The sequence below is a fragment of the Capricornis sumatraensis genome, chromosome 15 (genome assembly GCF_032405125.1).
Source record: "Capricornis sumatraensis isolate serow.1 chromosome 15, serow.2, whole genome shotgun sequence".
Taxonomy (NCBI): domain Eukaryota; kingdom Metazoa; phylum Chordata; class Mammalia; order Artiodactyla; family Bovidae; genus Capricornis; species Capricornis sumatraensis.
The window spans coordinates 28,058,516-28,075,629 of NC_091083.1; the positions used below are offsets into that span (position 1 = coordinate 28,058,516).

The following is a 17,114-nucleotide window of genomic DNA, read 5'->3' on the forward strand; positions in this document are numbered from 1 at the left end:
GCAGGGCACCTGGGTTCAGTCCCTCGTCAGAGGACTAGATCCCATGTGCTGCAACTAAGACCTGGACAGCCAAGTAAATATATATATATAAACAAAACAAAACCTGAGCAAAATTTGGGATCACTGGAGGGTTTGGGAAAAGTGAAGCAGAGTTCAGAGTGACAGGCAATAATCAAATCATGCAAGTCAGCTGTTCTGGAAAAAATGCAGACTGGCTTCAGGGTGAAAAGGCCAGGCTGACAACTGTCCAGTAGCACGGATGACCTCACACTAATTTACGGGTTGTGTTGAGGTTATTCTCTTCCTGTTCACAAGGTGAGCATTCTCACAGTAAAATCACTTGCTCCCTGGGAACAGAGGCCCTGTCCTTCTCTGGTGACTCCGGGTGGCCTCAGTAGCACCAGAATGGTTCCCTGCTTCTTATCCAAGCTTCCCAAACACATGGGTACTAAGTGCTGAAACAGCTCAGCTACTGTCCTTGAGGATTTTCCTCTCAGGTGGATTTCCCAGCTTCCTGCCCAGCCCCAGATCAGGGCAGACAACTCTGGATTCCTTGGGGCTGAGGAGGTTCCCGGATGCAGGTTCCCATTTTAACACTGGTAAAGTCCATACTGGGACAACTGAGTCACCCTTCCACCAAGCCACAGGAAAGAAGGTATCCAACGTCCTTATTTTCCTCAAGGTCTTAGTCCTGACAGCTTGCTCCAGCCACTTCCTATCGCACATCCTGACTTGTGATTAATCTTCATTATCCCCCACCCCCAACTTACGGATTTATGGTGCTTCTCAAAGCCCTGCTCCTCTGGCTTCCCTTCTCGATGACGTCCGGATTCTGCCTCTGACTCTGTCATCCTATACCCCCGTATATGGTCTGATCTATTTTGTTCCCCAGAAGCATGGGTTTCCACGTCTACCCCAGACCCCTGAGAAACCCTCCTGCCACATCTACTCTGGGAGGAGTGGGCGAACATTTAAGGACACTCCTCAATTACAATTATAATGATACCTCTGACTACACAACTCAGGAAAAAAAGCCTAAATATTCATAGTTATCTAGTGCAGGGGTCCCCAACCTCTGGGATTAATGCCTGATGATCTGAGCTGGAGCTGATGTAATAATAATAGAAATAAAGTGCACAATAAATGTAATGGTCTTGAATCATCCTGAAACCATCTCCCCACTGTCAGTGGAAAAACCGTCTTCAACAAAACCAGTCTCTGGTGCCTAAAAGGTTAGGGACCACTGAAGGTTAGAGACCCTTTATCATAAGGAAGATGGATCTTCAAATGTTTTCTGTAAAGGGCCAGACATTAATCTTTTAGGTTTTGTGGACTGCATGGGTCTCTGTCATAACTACTGAGCTCTGCCACTGTAGCAGGGAAGTAGCCATAGACTGTATGGGAACAAATGTTCCAATAAAACTTTATTTATAAACACTGGCGGAGGGCCTGATTCAGCCCCTGAGCCCTAGTTTGTGGATCCCTTATATAGAATATACTTCCAGATAATTTTAAAAATTTCTCTCTTAAGTCCACAAAGATTTTCTTTGTCCCAACACACAGATAGCCCATGGCTTTACATACAACTTGCACACCTCATTCTGTCTTCCCAGCTTCACCTCCTTTAATCATTCATGCTGTCACTCAGCCAGTCTTGTGGAAACATTTGCTTCCACAAAATAAGTTCTTCCGCAAACACATTGACACAGAAAGATCATGTGGAACTTATTTTTAGAGAAGGTTTAACACCAGTTTGTAACATAAAAGCTGAATATGGAGTTCGAGTGAATAATTAGGATAATCGAGATTAATACCTAGTTGATGCTTTGTCAAAGGAACTGCTAGATTAATAGGGTAAAACTCCTCTGATGGCCACTAGTGACCTCACTGTCACCCGCAAATAGTGGGTTTAGAGGGCAGTTTTGAAATATTCGCTGTTTCTGGTTTTGTTTTTCAAACTAAAGAGTATTAATCTGTGGGGTGAATGGGCAGGGCTCTGTAATGATGAGTGGCTTACTAGACCACTACATTCATCAAATGTGCAATTTAATATTCCTGAACCAACCGGGTATCTTCAGAACTTACTCTGAGATGTGCTGTCCTTAGAAGTATACTTTCTTTTTTTAATTGAAATATAGTTGAATTACAATGTATTAATTACTGTTGCACAGCAAAGTGACTCAGATATATATATATATATATACACACACATTCTTTTTCATTATAGTTTATAGTATTTCATATAGTTTAACTATATTGAATTATAGTTCCTTATACTATAAGAAGTATACTTTCAAATGAAGACGGGTGGAAGGGGAAAGGAAGCATTGGTAACATTTTAAATTAATTTCAGGAATGTGATCACAAAGTACAGGGGCTTGGAAACTGTTTATCTCAGATAAGAAATCAGGAGGTGAGGAACTTGCCCTAAAACTGGTGGTTAAGATTCGGAACTCCCAATGCAGGGGGCCTGGGTTCGATCCCTGGTTAAGGCGCTAGATCCCACATGCTGCAACTAAGACCCAGAGCAGCCAAATCAATTATTTTAAAAAGGAAGAAAGAAATCAGGAGGTGAAGATGAAGGGGCAGGAGGGGAAGAAAGGGTGCGGAGGGGGAAGAAGCCTGTGTTCCAATGGAACGTCCAGCAGAATGTCCTCGTGTGCATTTACCTGTCCTGGAGGTCAGATGTGGTTGAAACAGGGACTGACTAGTGGGGCACTAGCATTCTCTTGACCCTCTTCCTCCAGGTCCTCTCGGTGGGGGCGGTTATTGCAGAATCAGAGAGTTCTCTGCAGAGCAGCAGCAGCAGCCCATGTGGGCTCATTGCTGAGCAGATACTGCTGAGTCTAGAAAACAGAGAGCCTTAACAAGTAAATTCCACACCCCCTCGAATTTGTGCCTCGGTAGGGAAGCCTCAGCAGGAAATCCTCCATATGTTTTCCTTTACTACAAGGAGCTTCAGAGAATGAGTTCATTTCTCTACAAACATCCTCGCGTTGCTGTAAAACAGCACTGGCTGGATGATGAGAAATGCTAACAGGAACACAAGAGGACGCCCACAGACGGAGATAGGAGAGCAGTTACTCTTCTGAATTAGATATTAGTTTGGGAGAAGTTTTATTTCTCCTTTGCTGCTTACATTCTGGACTTCGTGGCCTTTTTTCATTTCATTTTATTTTGTAAGGGCAGTCTTTTGCTTTTGACTGCTTCCTAGTAGAGCTTGGATACAGGGAGAAATAAATATCAAAAGAAGATTTCTCAAAGATTTGTCCTATGGAGGAATGAAGTTTACCCTGAGGACCGAAGGATTATAGCTCAGGTTAGTCTTTGCTCTTAAACAAAAAAAGACGTTTGAAATTCGGGATTATTTTTAAAATATCACAGGCAAGTAAGTACTTTGTCTTTATTGTTTTCTTCTCTTCCTTTTTAATCCCCTAATAAGCATCTTCTTTGCATATTGTAATCTCAATGAAGTGAACAGTTGGATTCTAAATATAAATAAAATGATTTGCTAGCTCATAAATCAATTACAAGATGAGATATGAAATGTTCTGCTCTTAACACTGTTTAGCAGGTAGCAGGTAATATTTATAGCAATGTTTATGTTTTTATGCCAAGAATCACTTAATTTCATTAGTGTCTCAAGTGAGTATCTTTTGCCTCATTTCCTCTAGTAATGTAGATTCTATTTTAGATTGAAAAAGAAGCCAGGAAGAAATGTCCCCTGAAAAGAGCATGGTTGCCCTGACAGGCAAATCAGCTTTTGTGGACTTCTCTAGAATATTTAGAGATTTGCTGCAGGTCCTGTAAATCTCCAGGGTGAAAATCATTACAGCTCTGACTCTTGTGAACTTTCTTTTGAAAATATGATGAAATCATGTAGCAAATGTGGGAAAAAAAATCTTAATGGCAAAAGGGCATTGAAACATTAAAATATTTCAGCAGATATTATCTTTTCTTGGTTACACTATTAGACTGAGCTCCAGCTGCGCACGTGTTGTTGCCTCCTCCGGATTCCAGGAGTCAAGAGCTGTCAAGCTGATCTAGCAGGATCAGGTTGTCACTGGGGAGGAAACTAAACGTGGTCAAGATGTCCTGTTTCCCTCCCGATTCCTAATCCCCTTCACCTCCCCACCCCTACCCTCCCCTCCTGATGTGGAATCTGCCATCAGTTTACGGGAGGATGGCTACCTCCCCAGCAATAGTAAACAAAGAACTGGCTGCTTTCAAAGTCAGGCCATGTCTGGTTGATCTTTGGACGAGAATGAACAATCAGAATGAGCTGGGCTTTCTCTGCACCCTAGTTCCCCCACTGCCACCCCTAAAGCCATCATCCAGGCCACAGTTCTCTGTACACCAGCTGGTCTGAAATGATGTTTTCAAAAGAAAGATAAAAGTGAAAGCCCCTTCCACGAATGAAGGGTGTTGCATTCCTTCCTCCTTCCAACTTTCCCTCGTCTGTAGAGACGGTCTGCCTTGTCCTCTAAGAAGCATGATCCCAGTTCATCACTCGTTTCCAAAGCCAAGTGCTCCTGGCACTGGCCTCGTTACTGAGTAGCCTGTCAGTTAAAGATCATTATCTGCCAAGCCATCTGTTATTTCTCTTAGGAGAAGATGTTATTTCAGTTCCATAGATAGCTTTTAAACTTTTCCCTACATGTTGTGTAGCAGTTAAATGTAGTCCAAGGGTTAAGTCCTGTTGAGAGCAACAGGAATCTGTGGCCCACTTTTGAGAGTGTTAGTGGTAATGGTGTAATCTTGGATGGCCCAAAAGTGTGGGGTGAGCTGGGACCTGAGAAAGATGCAGCCACGTGAGAGTCTGGTCTTTGCTTTCCTGGAAAACTGTTACTTTTAGAGGAATTACTTGCTTCCTGATTTAATTGTGCCTAAAGATTTGTGCTTCTTTTATGGGGCATAGTGTTGCCCTAATTGCCCTGGTTATAGAGGCTGGCTACCCATCAGTGAGGGCAGTTTGGGGACTTAACCCTTACAAAAGAGAGCCATGAAGAATATGAGCTTTCCTACTTATCACACTCGTCCTTCACCAGTTAAGAAAAAGATTTTGCCTTATTTAAGCGTGCTATTATCTACCAGCTAAGTGAGAGTGGACCTCTATAATTTCTCTCCCTCAATAATGGAAATTACATTTGTTGTCGTTATTGCTTTAGTCACTAAGTCATGTCCGACTCTTGGCGACCCCATAGACTGTAGCCCACCAGGTTCCTCTCTGTTTATGGGATTTCCTAGGAAAGAATTCTGGGGTGGGTTGCCATTTCCTCCCCCAAGGTATCTTCCCCACCCAGAGATGGAACCTGCGTCTCCTGCATTGGCAGGCAGATTCTTTACTGCTGAGCCACCAGGGAAGCCTGGAAATTACATTGCTGCATTTCAGAAGCCATCAGGTCATCAGGTCATCTCTGCAAGCGTGGAGATTTTCCTCTGTAGAAAGAAAGTTTCCTTTGCCTTGGGCTGCTCTTTATAAACTCATGGTTGGACAAATCTGAAGTGCTTTGCCCTGTGGTACTAGCAGGTGATGACGATGATGACATCTAACACGTATTGAGTGCCTTCTTTTGCCAGGTGTGATGCTAAATATTCTGTGTCACATAGGACATTAAATTTTCGCTGCCTTACCTGTAATGCATGTAGTGCAGAGAGCCTCCTTCACAATGGAGGAGAAACAAAAAAGTTCAGTAGAGGAGGTTCAATGGAGGAGGAACAACAAAGATTCAAGAAAAGTTCCCATCAACTAGTGTCCTGTCTTCTTTCTCTTTGTTGTCTTTGTTTCTTTCACTCACCTAATGACCAAGGTTACGGGTTGTCCAGGCTTCTTTCTGTATGACTTCATTTGTGGATAGCATTTCTGACAGAGCATAGGCAGTGGCCTGAGTTGGAGTCGGGGAGAAATTGGGACTCCAGCAGTGAGCGTTAGGACTTGTATTGGAAATGGATTTTGTTTCTCTGTGCTCTGCTTTAGCCTGTCTGTAAAGTGTGACTGCACCTCACACCATGCTTTTCTGTCCTTCACTTTCTGCAGGGTTATGGGGATAATTAAACTGTTGGCTAAAGGCATCAAATTCCTGGGGAGAAAATAGCACATTCATGAGCAAGTGTGTTTAACTGTTCATGTCGGGCTGGATTTTCACTGAGAGCAAATCAGACGCTTAGAACTGTCTTTCAAACTACCAGAAGGTAGAGAGTATGGAGGAGAAGGCTCAGGTTTTTTTTTTTCAATCATAAAGCATATATTTTCAGTAAATTTGCTATTGATGCCTACTGTTATAAAAATTTTATTAACATACAACAAATTGGAAGAAGGTGGTTTATAGGTGATGATTCAGGACAAATGACATATGAAATAATCAAGAATAAATGAGTGAAGAAATAATGCATTTATAAATTAGGAAATGGAAGTCTATGGGCACTTAATAACACTTTTTTTTTCTTTTTGTATTGTTTCTGGGTCATGGAAACATTTTAAGCTAATTTGCTGCCTTGATTACATCTTTGATTATTGACTACCACTTAGGGCATTGCTTTCTGGGATAATCCATGACTGCATTTGGGAACAAATGTATTGCTATAAGGTGAGTGTGTATATTTGATAAGGAGAGAGAAGAATTGAATTCAGAAATACTACCCTTTCACAACTTGAGAATTGCTGAAATTTGAAACTAGGGTAGATTTTGAATCATCTTATCCAACTCCTTCACAGTATGTATGAGGAAACTGAAATCAAAAAATGATTTACAGGTCACTAATTAGCTAACAGTTAGAACTGGACATGAAAAAACAGACTGGTTCCAAATAGGAAAAGGAGTACGTCAAGGCTGTATACTGTCACCCTGCCTAACTTATATGCAGAGTACATCATGAGAAACGCTGGGCTGGAAGAAGCACAAGCTGGAATCAAGACTGCCAGGAGAAATATCAATAACCTCAGATATGCAGATGACACCACCCTTATGGCAGAAAGTGAAGAGGAACTAAAAAGCCTCTTGATGAAAGTGAAAGAGGGGAGTGAAAAAATTGGCTTAAAGCTCAACATTCAGAAAACTAAGACCATGGCATCTGGTCCCATCACTTCATGGGAAATAGATGGGGACAGTGGAAACAGTGTCAGGCTTTATTTTTATGGGCTCCAAAATCACTGCAGATGGTGATTGCAGCCATGAAATTAAAAGACAGTTACTCCTTGGAAGGAAAGTTATGACCAACCTAGATAGCATATTCAAAAGCAGAGACATTACTTTGCCAACAAAGGTCTGTCTAATCAAGGCTATGGTTTTTCCAGTAGTCATGTGTGGATGTGAGAGTTGGACTGTGAAGGAAGCTGAGCACTGAAGAATTGATGCTTTTGAACTGTGGTGTTGGGGAAGACTCTTGTGAGTCCCTTGGAGTGCAAGGAGATCCAACCAGTCCATTCTAAAGGAGATCAGTCCTGGGTGTTCTTTGGAAGGACTGATACTAAAGCTGAAACTCCAATACTTTGGCCACCTGATGCGAAGAGTTGACTCATTGGAAAAGACTCTGCTGCTGGGAGGGATTGGGGCCATGAGGAGAAGGGGACGACAGAGGATGAGATGGCTGGATGGCATCACCGACTCGATGGACGTGAGTCTGAGTGAACTCCAGGAGTTGGTGATAGACAGGGAAGCCTGGCGTGCTGCGATTCATGGGGTCACAAAGAGTCAGACACGACTGAGCGACTGAACTGAACTGAACTGATACTTTAGTATCGTTATGTATGTGTGTGTTAGTATATGTGTGTGGAGGGTGGGCTTTCAGTTCCAGACATGGATGTATATATATTTGAGGTCATATCTAATATCTATTTGTGGTTATACTGTTATTTTGTGTTCAAAATTTTAAATATATAAAGCATTGTCTTTTATATTTATAGATTCTTTATTTTTATTCAGAGTTGTTTTGGAGATATATCCATGTTGATATATAGATATCTAGTTGATTTTGTTATAGCTGCAGGATACTATCACATTACATAAATAATCCAAAGTTGATTTATCTATTTTCTTACTGAGGCATATTTGTACTCTCTCGGAAGTTTTGATATCTAAACAGTATAGCTATGGTCTTTACGCATATCTTCCTACACTTCAGCTAGAATTTCTCAAATAAGTGTTCAACCTCGAAGTTGAATTGTCAGGTCATAGGGAGACACATCTTCCTAGAGATTGTTAAACTCTTCTCCAAACTCTGCTTGTTTATTTGACCACCAATAGTGTTGAGCAGTAGTTCTGAACTCTGGCCACAGAATCACCTAACCAGTATTTTAAAATCACCAATGCCTAAGTTCCACTTCAGACCCATTAAATCAGAATCTCTGGGGATAAGAGACAAGACTGATATTTTTTTCCAAGTTCTCTCAGTGATTCTAATGTATAACTAGGGTTAAGAACCACTGACTTAGCATTTCTGTTTCCCCGTGTCTTTTCCAACCCTGGGTATTATCAGACATTTTGTTTTGTTAATCTCTTGGGTGCAAGAACTTTTTAATTACTGGTGAAGCTGAGTATGTTTATATAATGTTATTGAGCATTCTAGTGCCTTCCATTGAGAACTATGTGTGGTATATTTTACCTAGTTTTTCTGTTTGATTATCTTTTATTATTGATTTGTAGGCACTTTCTTTACTTTCTGGACAGTAATTGTGAGAGGGGACATATAACTGGCAAATAGCTGCCCTGGTCAATAACTTGTCTTTTCACTTATTTGTGTTATTATCATATGTAGTAGTTTAAAATTTTAAGTATGGTTCAGTCTGTCAATATTTTCCTTTATGGGTTGTATGGTGAGAAATTGTAAATATTTTTACATGATTTTGTAAAGCTATTTTTCTATCTTCAAAAAGTTTTATGGTTATATTTTTTCCCAATGAGGTCTTGAATCTGTCTAGAATTTATATTTCTGTATGATGTGATGTATGAACAAATTTTACCTTTTTCTTGGTTTTCCTTGGTATAACTTATCTTTCCTCACCGGTTGCTCTTAAGATCTCTATTGACTTTGTAGTTTGGCTGTTTCACTACAGTACATCTCATGAATTTATCTTTTCTTTATCTTGATTTCTTCCTAACCCGTAGGAATCATACATTTTGTCAATTCTGGGACATATACAGGCATATATCTTGGAATCTTGATGCTTCAGTATTTCTGTTCACTGTCTGAAATTCATATTAGACATGTTGAATTTTTTTGTTCAATTTATGCTGTCTCAACTTTATATTTATCCCTTTATCTCACTTTGCGACATTCTGAGTTGCTTCTTTAAACCTATCTTTCATACCCAGGGATTGAACCTGGGCCCTCAGCAGTGCAAGCACCAGCTCCTAACCACTGGACCATCAGGAAATTTCTTCACTTGTGTCTAAAGAGCTATTTTACCTCCCCATTGAATTTCTCATTCCATTGCTGGAGTTTTCATTTCTAGATAGTCTACCTACCATTATTTCAATACTGTGTCTTTCTTTCCATATGGTTTGTATTTTATTTAGTGTTAGTTGTTTAAAATTTATATGAGATAGTCTGTTATTTATCCAAAAGTTTTAGAATTCAGGGTCTTCTATTTGTTGTGCCTGATGGTTTGATCTTCTGATGGATTGTCTCTTCATGTGATGTGTGATTTAGGACAATGAATTCATTATGAGTAGGGAATACTGTATAAAAATGTGTAACCAGAATGTCTCTTTCAGGGACATCTTTATTTGGTGTCCTAGGATTAATCCTTAGGCTAATTTCTTGACTCAGATATTCCTGGACCACACATACAACCCTGATTATAAATTCTGACACTATCTTTTCCCATTTGCTTGGTAGAGATCAGACAGGCATTATTGTGTCCAGTTGCTGGGACTGCATCACCTGTCCATACCCTTACATAGAAATTTAAACCCAGCCTTCTGGGTTGCTATTGTTCAGTCGCTCAGTCGTGCCTGACTCTTTATGACCCCATGGACTGCAGCCCGCCAGTCTTCCTTTCCTTCACTATCTTAGGGAGTTGCTCAAACTCATGTCCATTGAGTCAGTGATGCCATCCAACCATCTCATCCTCTGTTGCCTCCTTCTCCTGCTTTCCATCTTTCCCAGAATCAGGGTCTTTTCCAATGAGTTGGCTCTTTGCATCAGGTGACCAAAGTATTGGAATTTCAGCTTCAAAATCAGTCCTTCCAGTGAATATTCAGGGTTGATTTCTTTTAGGACTGACTAGGTTACTGGGCTCTGTAAATTTCACTGATGCAGACCACTATCTGTGCCCTTACCACACTGCTTTTCAGATCCGTAGATCTTACACCTGGCATTCTCTTTCTTTTTGCTTGCTTTTTCTCTCTCTCTTACTCTCTCTCTCTTTTTTTTTTTTTTTTTTTGCAAGCTCAGTAATGCATTTACTGAGAAAAGAATGATGTCTGTTTATCTGTTATTTCTGAGTATTTGTAGTGGGAAGGTTTTCAAATTTTATTGAGAAAAAAATTTCAGAACAAGGAGTCCTACTTTGACCTTTTGACATTAAAAAAAAAAAGCCTAAGAATTTCACAAATCATATGCTCCATGCAAAATTTTCTTGCCAGCTTTTGTAGAAATGTAGTCTATCCAAAAATCAACTTGAAAATCATTAATGTGCCCTTGAATGTTTTGCTATATAACTGCTGAAGAGTTGCATTCTTTTGAACTAACACAATAAACTCAACCACAGCCCGGTGTGTGGAGGATAATGTGATGGGGAGGGGCTATATCCTAGTTTGAAAAATTTGTGGGGAGTGTGCTGCAGAGGAACAAATAATATTTTCTGAAATAGTGGGAAGTCTTTAAAGGTTATAATGAAAATCCCAAAGCCCTTTCTGACCATAGAATTCTGTGATTTTTCTACTACCTTGAGAAATTTTCCCAACAAATCTCATAGCCTCTGAGCAGCTTTGTGACAAATCATAAAAATCAAAGTTGCTTAATTCTCAGGATGCTTGCCTGTTCTCCTTCCTTCACTGTAGCATCTGAGCAAGTCCACAGACATGAAAGGAACTGTATTCAACTTTTATTGCTGTAACTATTCCTCAGTCTGCTTTGTCCACACGTGATTCTTATGACATGCCAAAGAACACATCGCCAAGCAAAATAATTAGTGGACTAAAGAGAATCTTAACTTTTGAATCCTATCTAGATATGACATATTTCAAAATATACACTGTTGGAAGTTTTTATAGTTTCTGTTTAACATGTAATAATTTTGTGATATTTTACTCCAAAACTCTCTTTGGAAGCAACAACTTAGTAATAAGACACAGTTGAAATAAAAACAAAGGATTCATTTTTAAAAAAAGAATGAGTATTCTTTCAACACTCGATACCCAAAGTTATTTCTGAGGCCTCACCATGTTATTTTAGATTAAATATTAAAACAAATTATTACAAAAATAAACCCATCCCTTCACTGGGTTTCATTCTGTGTTTAGGCTGAGGTGGAGTCTGTTGTTAGCTGCATGATCAGAGCACAGACGCTGAGACTTTTTATTTTCTTAACTATGAATTACCGTTTCAAACCCTCATCAGCGGTTTACAATGGCTGTAATCCTTACCAAAACAGTTGCTCCTCTGGATTGTAAGTGGTTTGCCAGAACATTAACCTCTACTTGACCCCAGATGATCACAGGAAGGATATACAAGGGTCAATGATAATCATTTATAGAAAAATTATCAAATATGGACTGTACACTAGATAATGTTACTTGCCTTTAAAAATAATTATAATATGTTTGTCATTTAGAAGGACTGGGATCAGCAAGGCTAATGAACATGTTTAAATCCTTATCAGCTGGAATGAAAAGGGCTGGCTCCAGAAAATGCTGACCTCAGAATTTTTCTGCAGCTTGTGTCGATCCAGTATGCTGATGCACATGACCTACTGATGTGAGGCTTGGCAGGCCATAGAGGCTTATTCACCCATGTGGGATGTGAAAGGGGCTTCCGGGCCTGTCCCTGTGCCTGCATTCCTCTAGTTCTCCAACAAAGCTTTTAATTGGCGTCTGTGACTAAGGCGCATACAGTCCCAGGAGGAACGGAACACAGTTTTCCATCACCAATTAAGACAAGCTCTAAGCCCCAAGCTTATCAAGCCTGAACCCGGAGTAGCTAGGGCCAAAGGCTGGAGATAAAGAGTCACTAGTAGTTTTATAAACCACATTAATAATTCTGCATTAACGCTAAATACTGCATGTTTAGTGTTATTACCTAAACTCTCATAGCCAAGACCCTCACTGGGCCTGGTCGTTAAAAACAACAGAGCTCTTTTAAGCAGAATCTGAATTAAACCTACTTTACCTAAAATTTCGTCCAAAGACACTTCTTCAACTAATCTTCCCCTCTGTGTAGGGAAGCCATCTCCTTCTGCCTGGGTCACGTGGGATGAATACTAGAGGTGGGCCATCCTGAGCTGGTGAGAAATGTACAGAAAATCCCAGGGCAGATGGTTCTGCCTTAGGATTTTGGTTATTTTTCTTTTTCAATTTAAGTTATCTATTATGTGCCTTGCTGCAATGTAACTAGGGAATAACTAGATTAGAGGAGAAGCAGGACGAAGACCTCATATTCATTACTTATTATTTAGTTAGTTTTTAAAATTAATTTTTATTGGAGTATAGTTGCTTTACAATGTTGTATTAGTTTCTACTGTACAATAAAGTGAATCAGCTATATATATATATATATTTTTTTTTTTTTTTTTCAATCCCTTCCCCTTTGGACTTCCTTCTTATTCAGGTCACCACAGTGCATTAAGTAGAGTTCTCTGTGCTATACACTGTGTTCTCATTAGTTATCAGTTTCACCCATTATTTATTATATTTGGTCAAGGATGTCAGAAATAGAAGGTCATTAGAAATCAGTAAGTTGCTGGATATATGGGGAGGTGTATGGGGAGGCAGAGTCATACCCCTTCCCTAAGACTTTAGCAGGGATGTTTGAAAGGACACTTGAAGTTCCCATTTGACCATTGTTATGTTGTAGACTTCATACTTCTAAATTGCATAAGTGAATATGGAGATAAACAATAAAGATATGTTAAATGTCCTTAAAGTATATAGCCATTCATTTTTAATTCTAAAGCTGTTCTTCCTCATTGATGACTTGATTTTACATAGCCATCCCTCTGCTATGAGACTCTACGATTTCTTGTGTTCTATGCTTGCGTCCTACCATTTCTACTTCTGTCTCAGTCCTTTTGGCCCATCCCTGGAGACCTGGGTTAAACTTCCTTTCATCCTGCGTGGACTGGCCACTTCATTCCAGTTGTTCACTGAGCTCCTTTAAAAAACTCGTATGTATGTAGTTACTTACGGTTGTGCTGGGTCTTTGTTCCTGTGCGTAAGCTTTCTCTAGTTGAGGGAAGCGGGGGCTGCTCTCCGTTGTGCTGCACAGGTTCGTCATTGTGGTGGCTTCATTTGTTATGGAGCACGGGCTCTAGGCACGTGGACTTCAGTAGCTGTGACATGTGGGCTCAGTGGCTCTGGCTCACAGGCTCTAGAGCACAGGCTCAGTAGTTGTGGCGCACAAGCTTTGTTCCTCCTCAGCAAGTGGGATCTTCCAAGAGTAGGGATTGAACCGGAGTCTCCTGCATTGGCAGGCAAATGCTTTACCACCAAGCCACAGGGAAGCCCCTGAGTTCTTTTTTCTTTCCTCTTTGGTGGCATTCCACTGACCCATTGTTGCTCTTCATCTGGTCGAGATTTGTGGCTCTCTTGGGTCTCTGCCCATATAACCTGTCCCACATTACCTCTGACACCTGCTGCCTCCTTCTTTCTTTCTAGTAGGACTTGCAGCTCCCTGCTAGTTGAGAAACTTGTTGATCGTTCCCTCCTGCCGTCTTTCACACAAAATATTTCTTTGCACACTCCCTTAGCCCTCAGTATATAAATTATATCTCAACTGTCAATGCAAACTTACTTGATTTGGAACTATTGGGTATTTGAAGTGTGACTTGAGCAACACTCCTTTCCTATGTTAAAATATGTGTGATTGACATGAATTGAGAAGGCTGGATTTTGCTAGATACCGGATTATAGGCTGTTGTAAGGCAGTTATCAGGTTTTATGTTCTGTAGCATTTCCTGTGAATCCATTAACTTTTAATTTGCACAATCAGTATCACAGCAGCTGATGGTGGTACTGACTCCCTAAATGAACTTCTTAGCAAATACAGTTGGAAGAATACCCATGGGGTTCCAGCGTTATACTTTAAGAACTGAAAATTATAAAGAAATAAGTATTCAGGAACCACCCCCAAACTGATACATCATCCAGATGCTCATAAAAAAATTAAAGTAATATCCCTTTCATGCACCTAGTGACTGGCATATAAAAGTTCTCAATAAATATTAAATCTATCATCATTGGAATATGTTTTCAATACTGTGTGGTTGATCACCATCATCAACTTTTCCAGCAACTTTTCTATAAAATCTGTAGCTAGTTTATAGTTATGTCAAGAATCCCAAAGCCATTGTGAAATCAGTGCAGCAGTTGGTAACAACTCCTTAAACTGAAGATCTTTAACCTAAGAGTGCGAGCTTCCATCTTCCTTTGGTATGCTTAAAAGATAAAAAGCTAACATTTTTCAAAATTGATGAAACAGTGATAACAGTTCTTCCTCGTGAAAGAATGAAAATATACATCTTTAGATGACTACATGAATGATTTAATTCAAATATAAAGAATTAGTACAGTTCAGTGTTATTAAATATTGAAAGAGATAGTAATAGAAAATATACAATCACTGCAATCACTTTTCTTATATTTTATTAAAAATAGGATAACACACTGCTGTCCAAGATGGATTCTGAGACTAATTTAAGCTCTACAAATGTAGGATTTTATACTCATTGATAATAGTTCCCCTGTTCTTTGATTACATGGCGTTTCATTCAAGGTACTTTTAACTTTGGAATACTGAAGCAAAGACATTCAAAATCAGCCTTGGAATTTAATACATCATCTCTTTCACTAGAGACATTTCACTGATACTGTGTTATTTAAAGGCCAAATGGAACTGTTATGGTGAAAATCTGAAAAGAATGTCAGAACTAACACAGTATGGAGATCACATTTTCACAGAAATAATGATTCCAACTCTTGTAATTTAATTTGCATGGTTGAATGAACTTGTTTCTCTCCTCCTCCAAAAATACAGCCTACCACATCCTGAACTGCAGTCCTTCAAAACAAGAGGCCAAGTCCCAAAGTTAGCATTCCACAATCATGCCCATTCTACAGCTTCATACCCAATAAACATTTTTTCTTAGAAATGAATTCTAAACCTACAAGCCTGTTGTTTCTGAGGAAATTATGGGAGAAGAAAAGACTTCCTCTATATTTCTTTTAACTAAAAAGGAAGTCACTTAACCTAAAAAGAGTTACGAAATTTATATATCAGGTGGGATCATGTAAACTGTCACAGAAAGAAATAGATCATGTTACCTGGAACCCAAGGAAATACACTGTTGATACTTTCTCTGGAGAGCTGACAAAATTCTTCCTAGGAGAATTTCCCTAGGTTGCTTTTATGAGTATATTATGAGAATCTAGACCTCTGTGTTAGTTAATGGGCATATGTGCTTACTAAGTTACTTCAGTCATGCCCAACTCTGTGTGACCCTGTGACTGTAGCCCTCCAGGCTCCTCTGTCCATGGGATTCTCCACGCAAGAATACTGGAGTGGATTGCCATTCCCTTCTCCAGGGGATCTTCCCAACCCAGGGATCGAACTCTCATCTCTTACATCTCCTGCATTGGCAGGCAGGTTCTTTACCACTAGTGCCACCTGGGAAGCCCCAGTTAATGGGCATAGTTCTATAATAAACAATATCCACATTTCAGTGGCTTATCACTAAAAGGTGTGTCTGTTACTCACAGAGTAAGTGTGAGGATGAGGAAGGTGGGAGGGTTCTGCTCCAAGAAGTCACTCAAGGACCCAAGCTACTTGCAACATGTGGCTTTGGTATTTCCAGGGCCCCTACCTTCTCTGCATTAAGCCCACCAAAGGAAGCCAATCACAGAGGACTTCCTGGGAGGTTACCTCGGGCTACACCTGCAAGTGGTTGTATGGCCCTTCTGCCTTCATTCCATTCGCTAGAACTCCATCATAAGACCTCATTTAACTGCAAAGGACACTGGAAAATGAAGCCTTAAATGGCTGCCAAGAGAAAAAAGAAATAGGATCAGATGAACACCAAGTGGTCTCTCTCACATATTTAAAAGTTTTGAATTGGGGATCATTAACAGGGTATGCAAAAATAGCCCCATTCTTGATCTTGAATGCTAGTAGCTATAAGAAAACATTCGACCAAGGATGCCCATCCCAGGAAGCAGTAGCTTTATATTCCCTACTAGGGAGGATGTTCAATTTTAGATATGAGAAAAGTAAGATGAATCAGATATTGTCTCTGTCCTCAGGCAGTGTATAGTCTCCTATAGGAGTCGGCTATCCGTATAACTAGCTGGGTTCTAGCTGGCGTCACAGGATGTTAAATTGGAAGTGTCTAGGAGATCATGCCTGGGATTTCCTTGGAAGGACTGATGCTGAGGCTGAAACTCCAATACTTTGGCCACCTCATGCGAAGAGTTGGCTCATTGGAAAAGACCCTGATGCTAGGAGGGATTGAGGGCAGGAGGAGAAGGGGACTACGGAGGGTGAGATGGCTGGATGGCATCACCAACTCGATGCACATGAGTTTGGGTGAAGTCCTGGATTTTCTGATGGACAGGGAAGCCTGGCTTGCTGTGGTTCATGGGGCCGCAAAGAGTCAGACACGACTGAGCGACTGAACTGAACTGAACTGAGACAGGTCTAATAGAGGTGAAACTCCAAAGTTAAATTCAAGATCAAGGTGGAAGTTTACAAAGAATTATTTAAAATATGTTTAGTTCAGTTCAGTCACTCACTCATGTCTGACTTTTTGCGACCCCATGGACTGCAGCACACCCGGCTTCCCTGTCCATCACTAACTCCCAGAGCCTACTCAAACTCATGTGCATCGAGTTGGTGATGCCATCCAACCATCTCATCCTCTGTCGTCCCCTTCTCCTCCTGCCTTCAATCTTTCCCAGCATCAG

At 40.3% G+C, this 17,114-nt stretch overlaps 1 protein-coding gene across 1 annotated transcript in view; it reads left to right on the forward strand.

Annotated features, from left to right (window-relative positions):
- Positions 1–3,010: 3,010 nt before the first annotated feature.
- KIAA1217 (KIAA1217 ortholog) overlaps positions 3,011–17,114 on the forward strand; it is a 444,607-nt gene continuing 430,503 nt past the window's right edge. The window contains exon 1 of the mRNA XM_068987631.1: positions 3,011–3,319. The gene's annotated coding sequence lies outside the window, so the exon portion shown is untranslated. The remainder of the gene's footprint in view (positions 3,320–17,114) is intronic.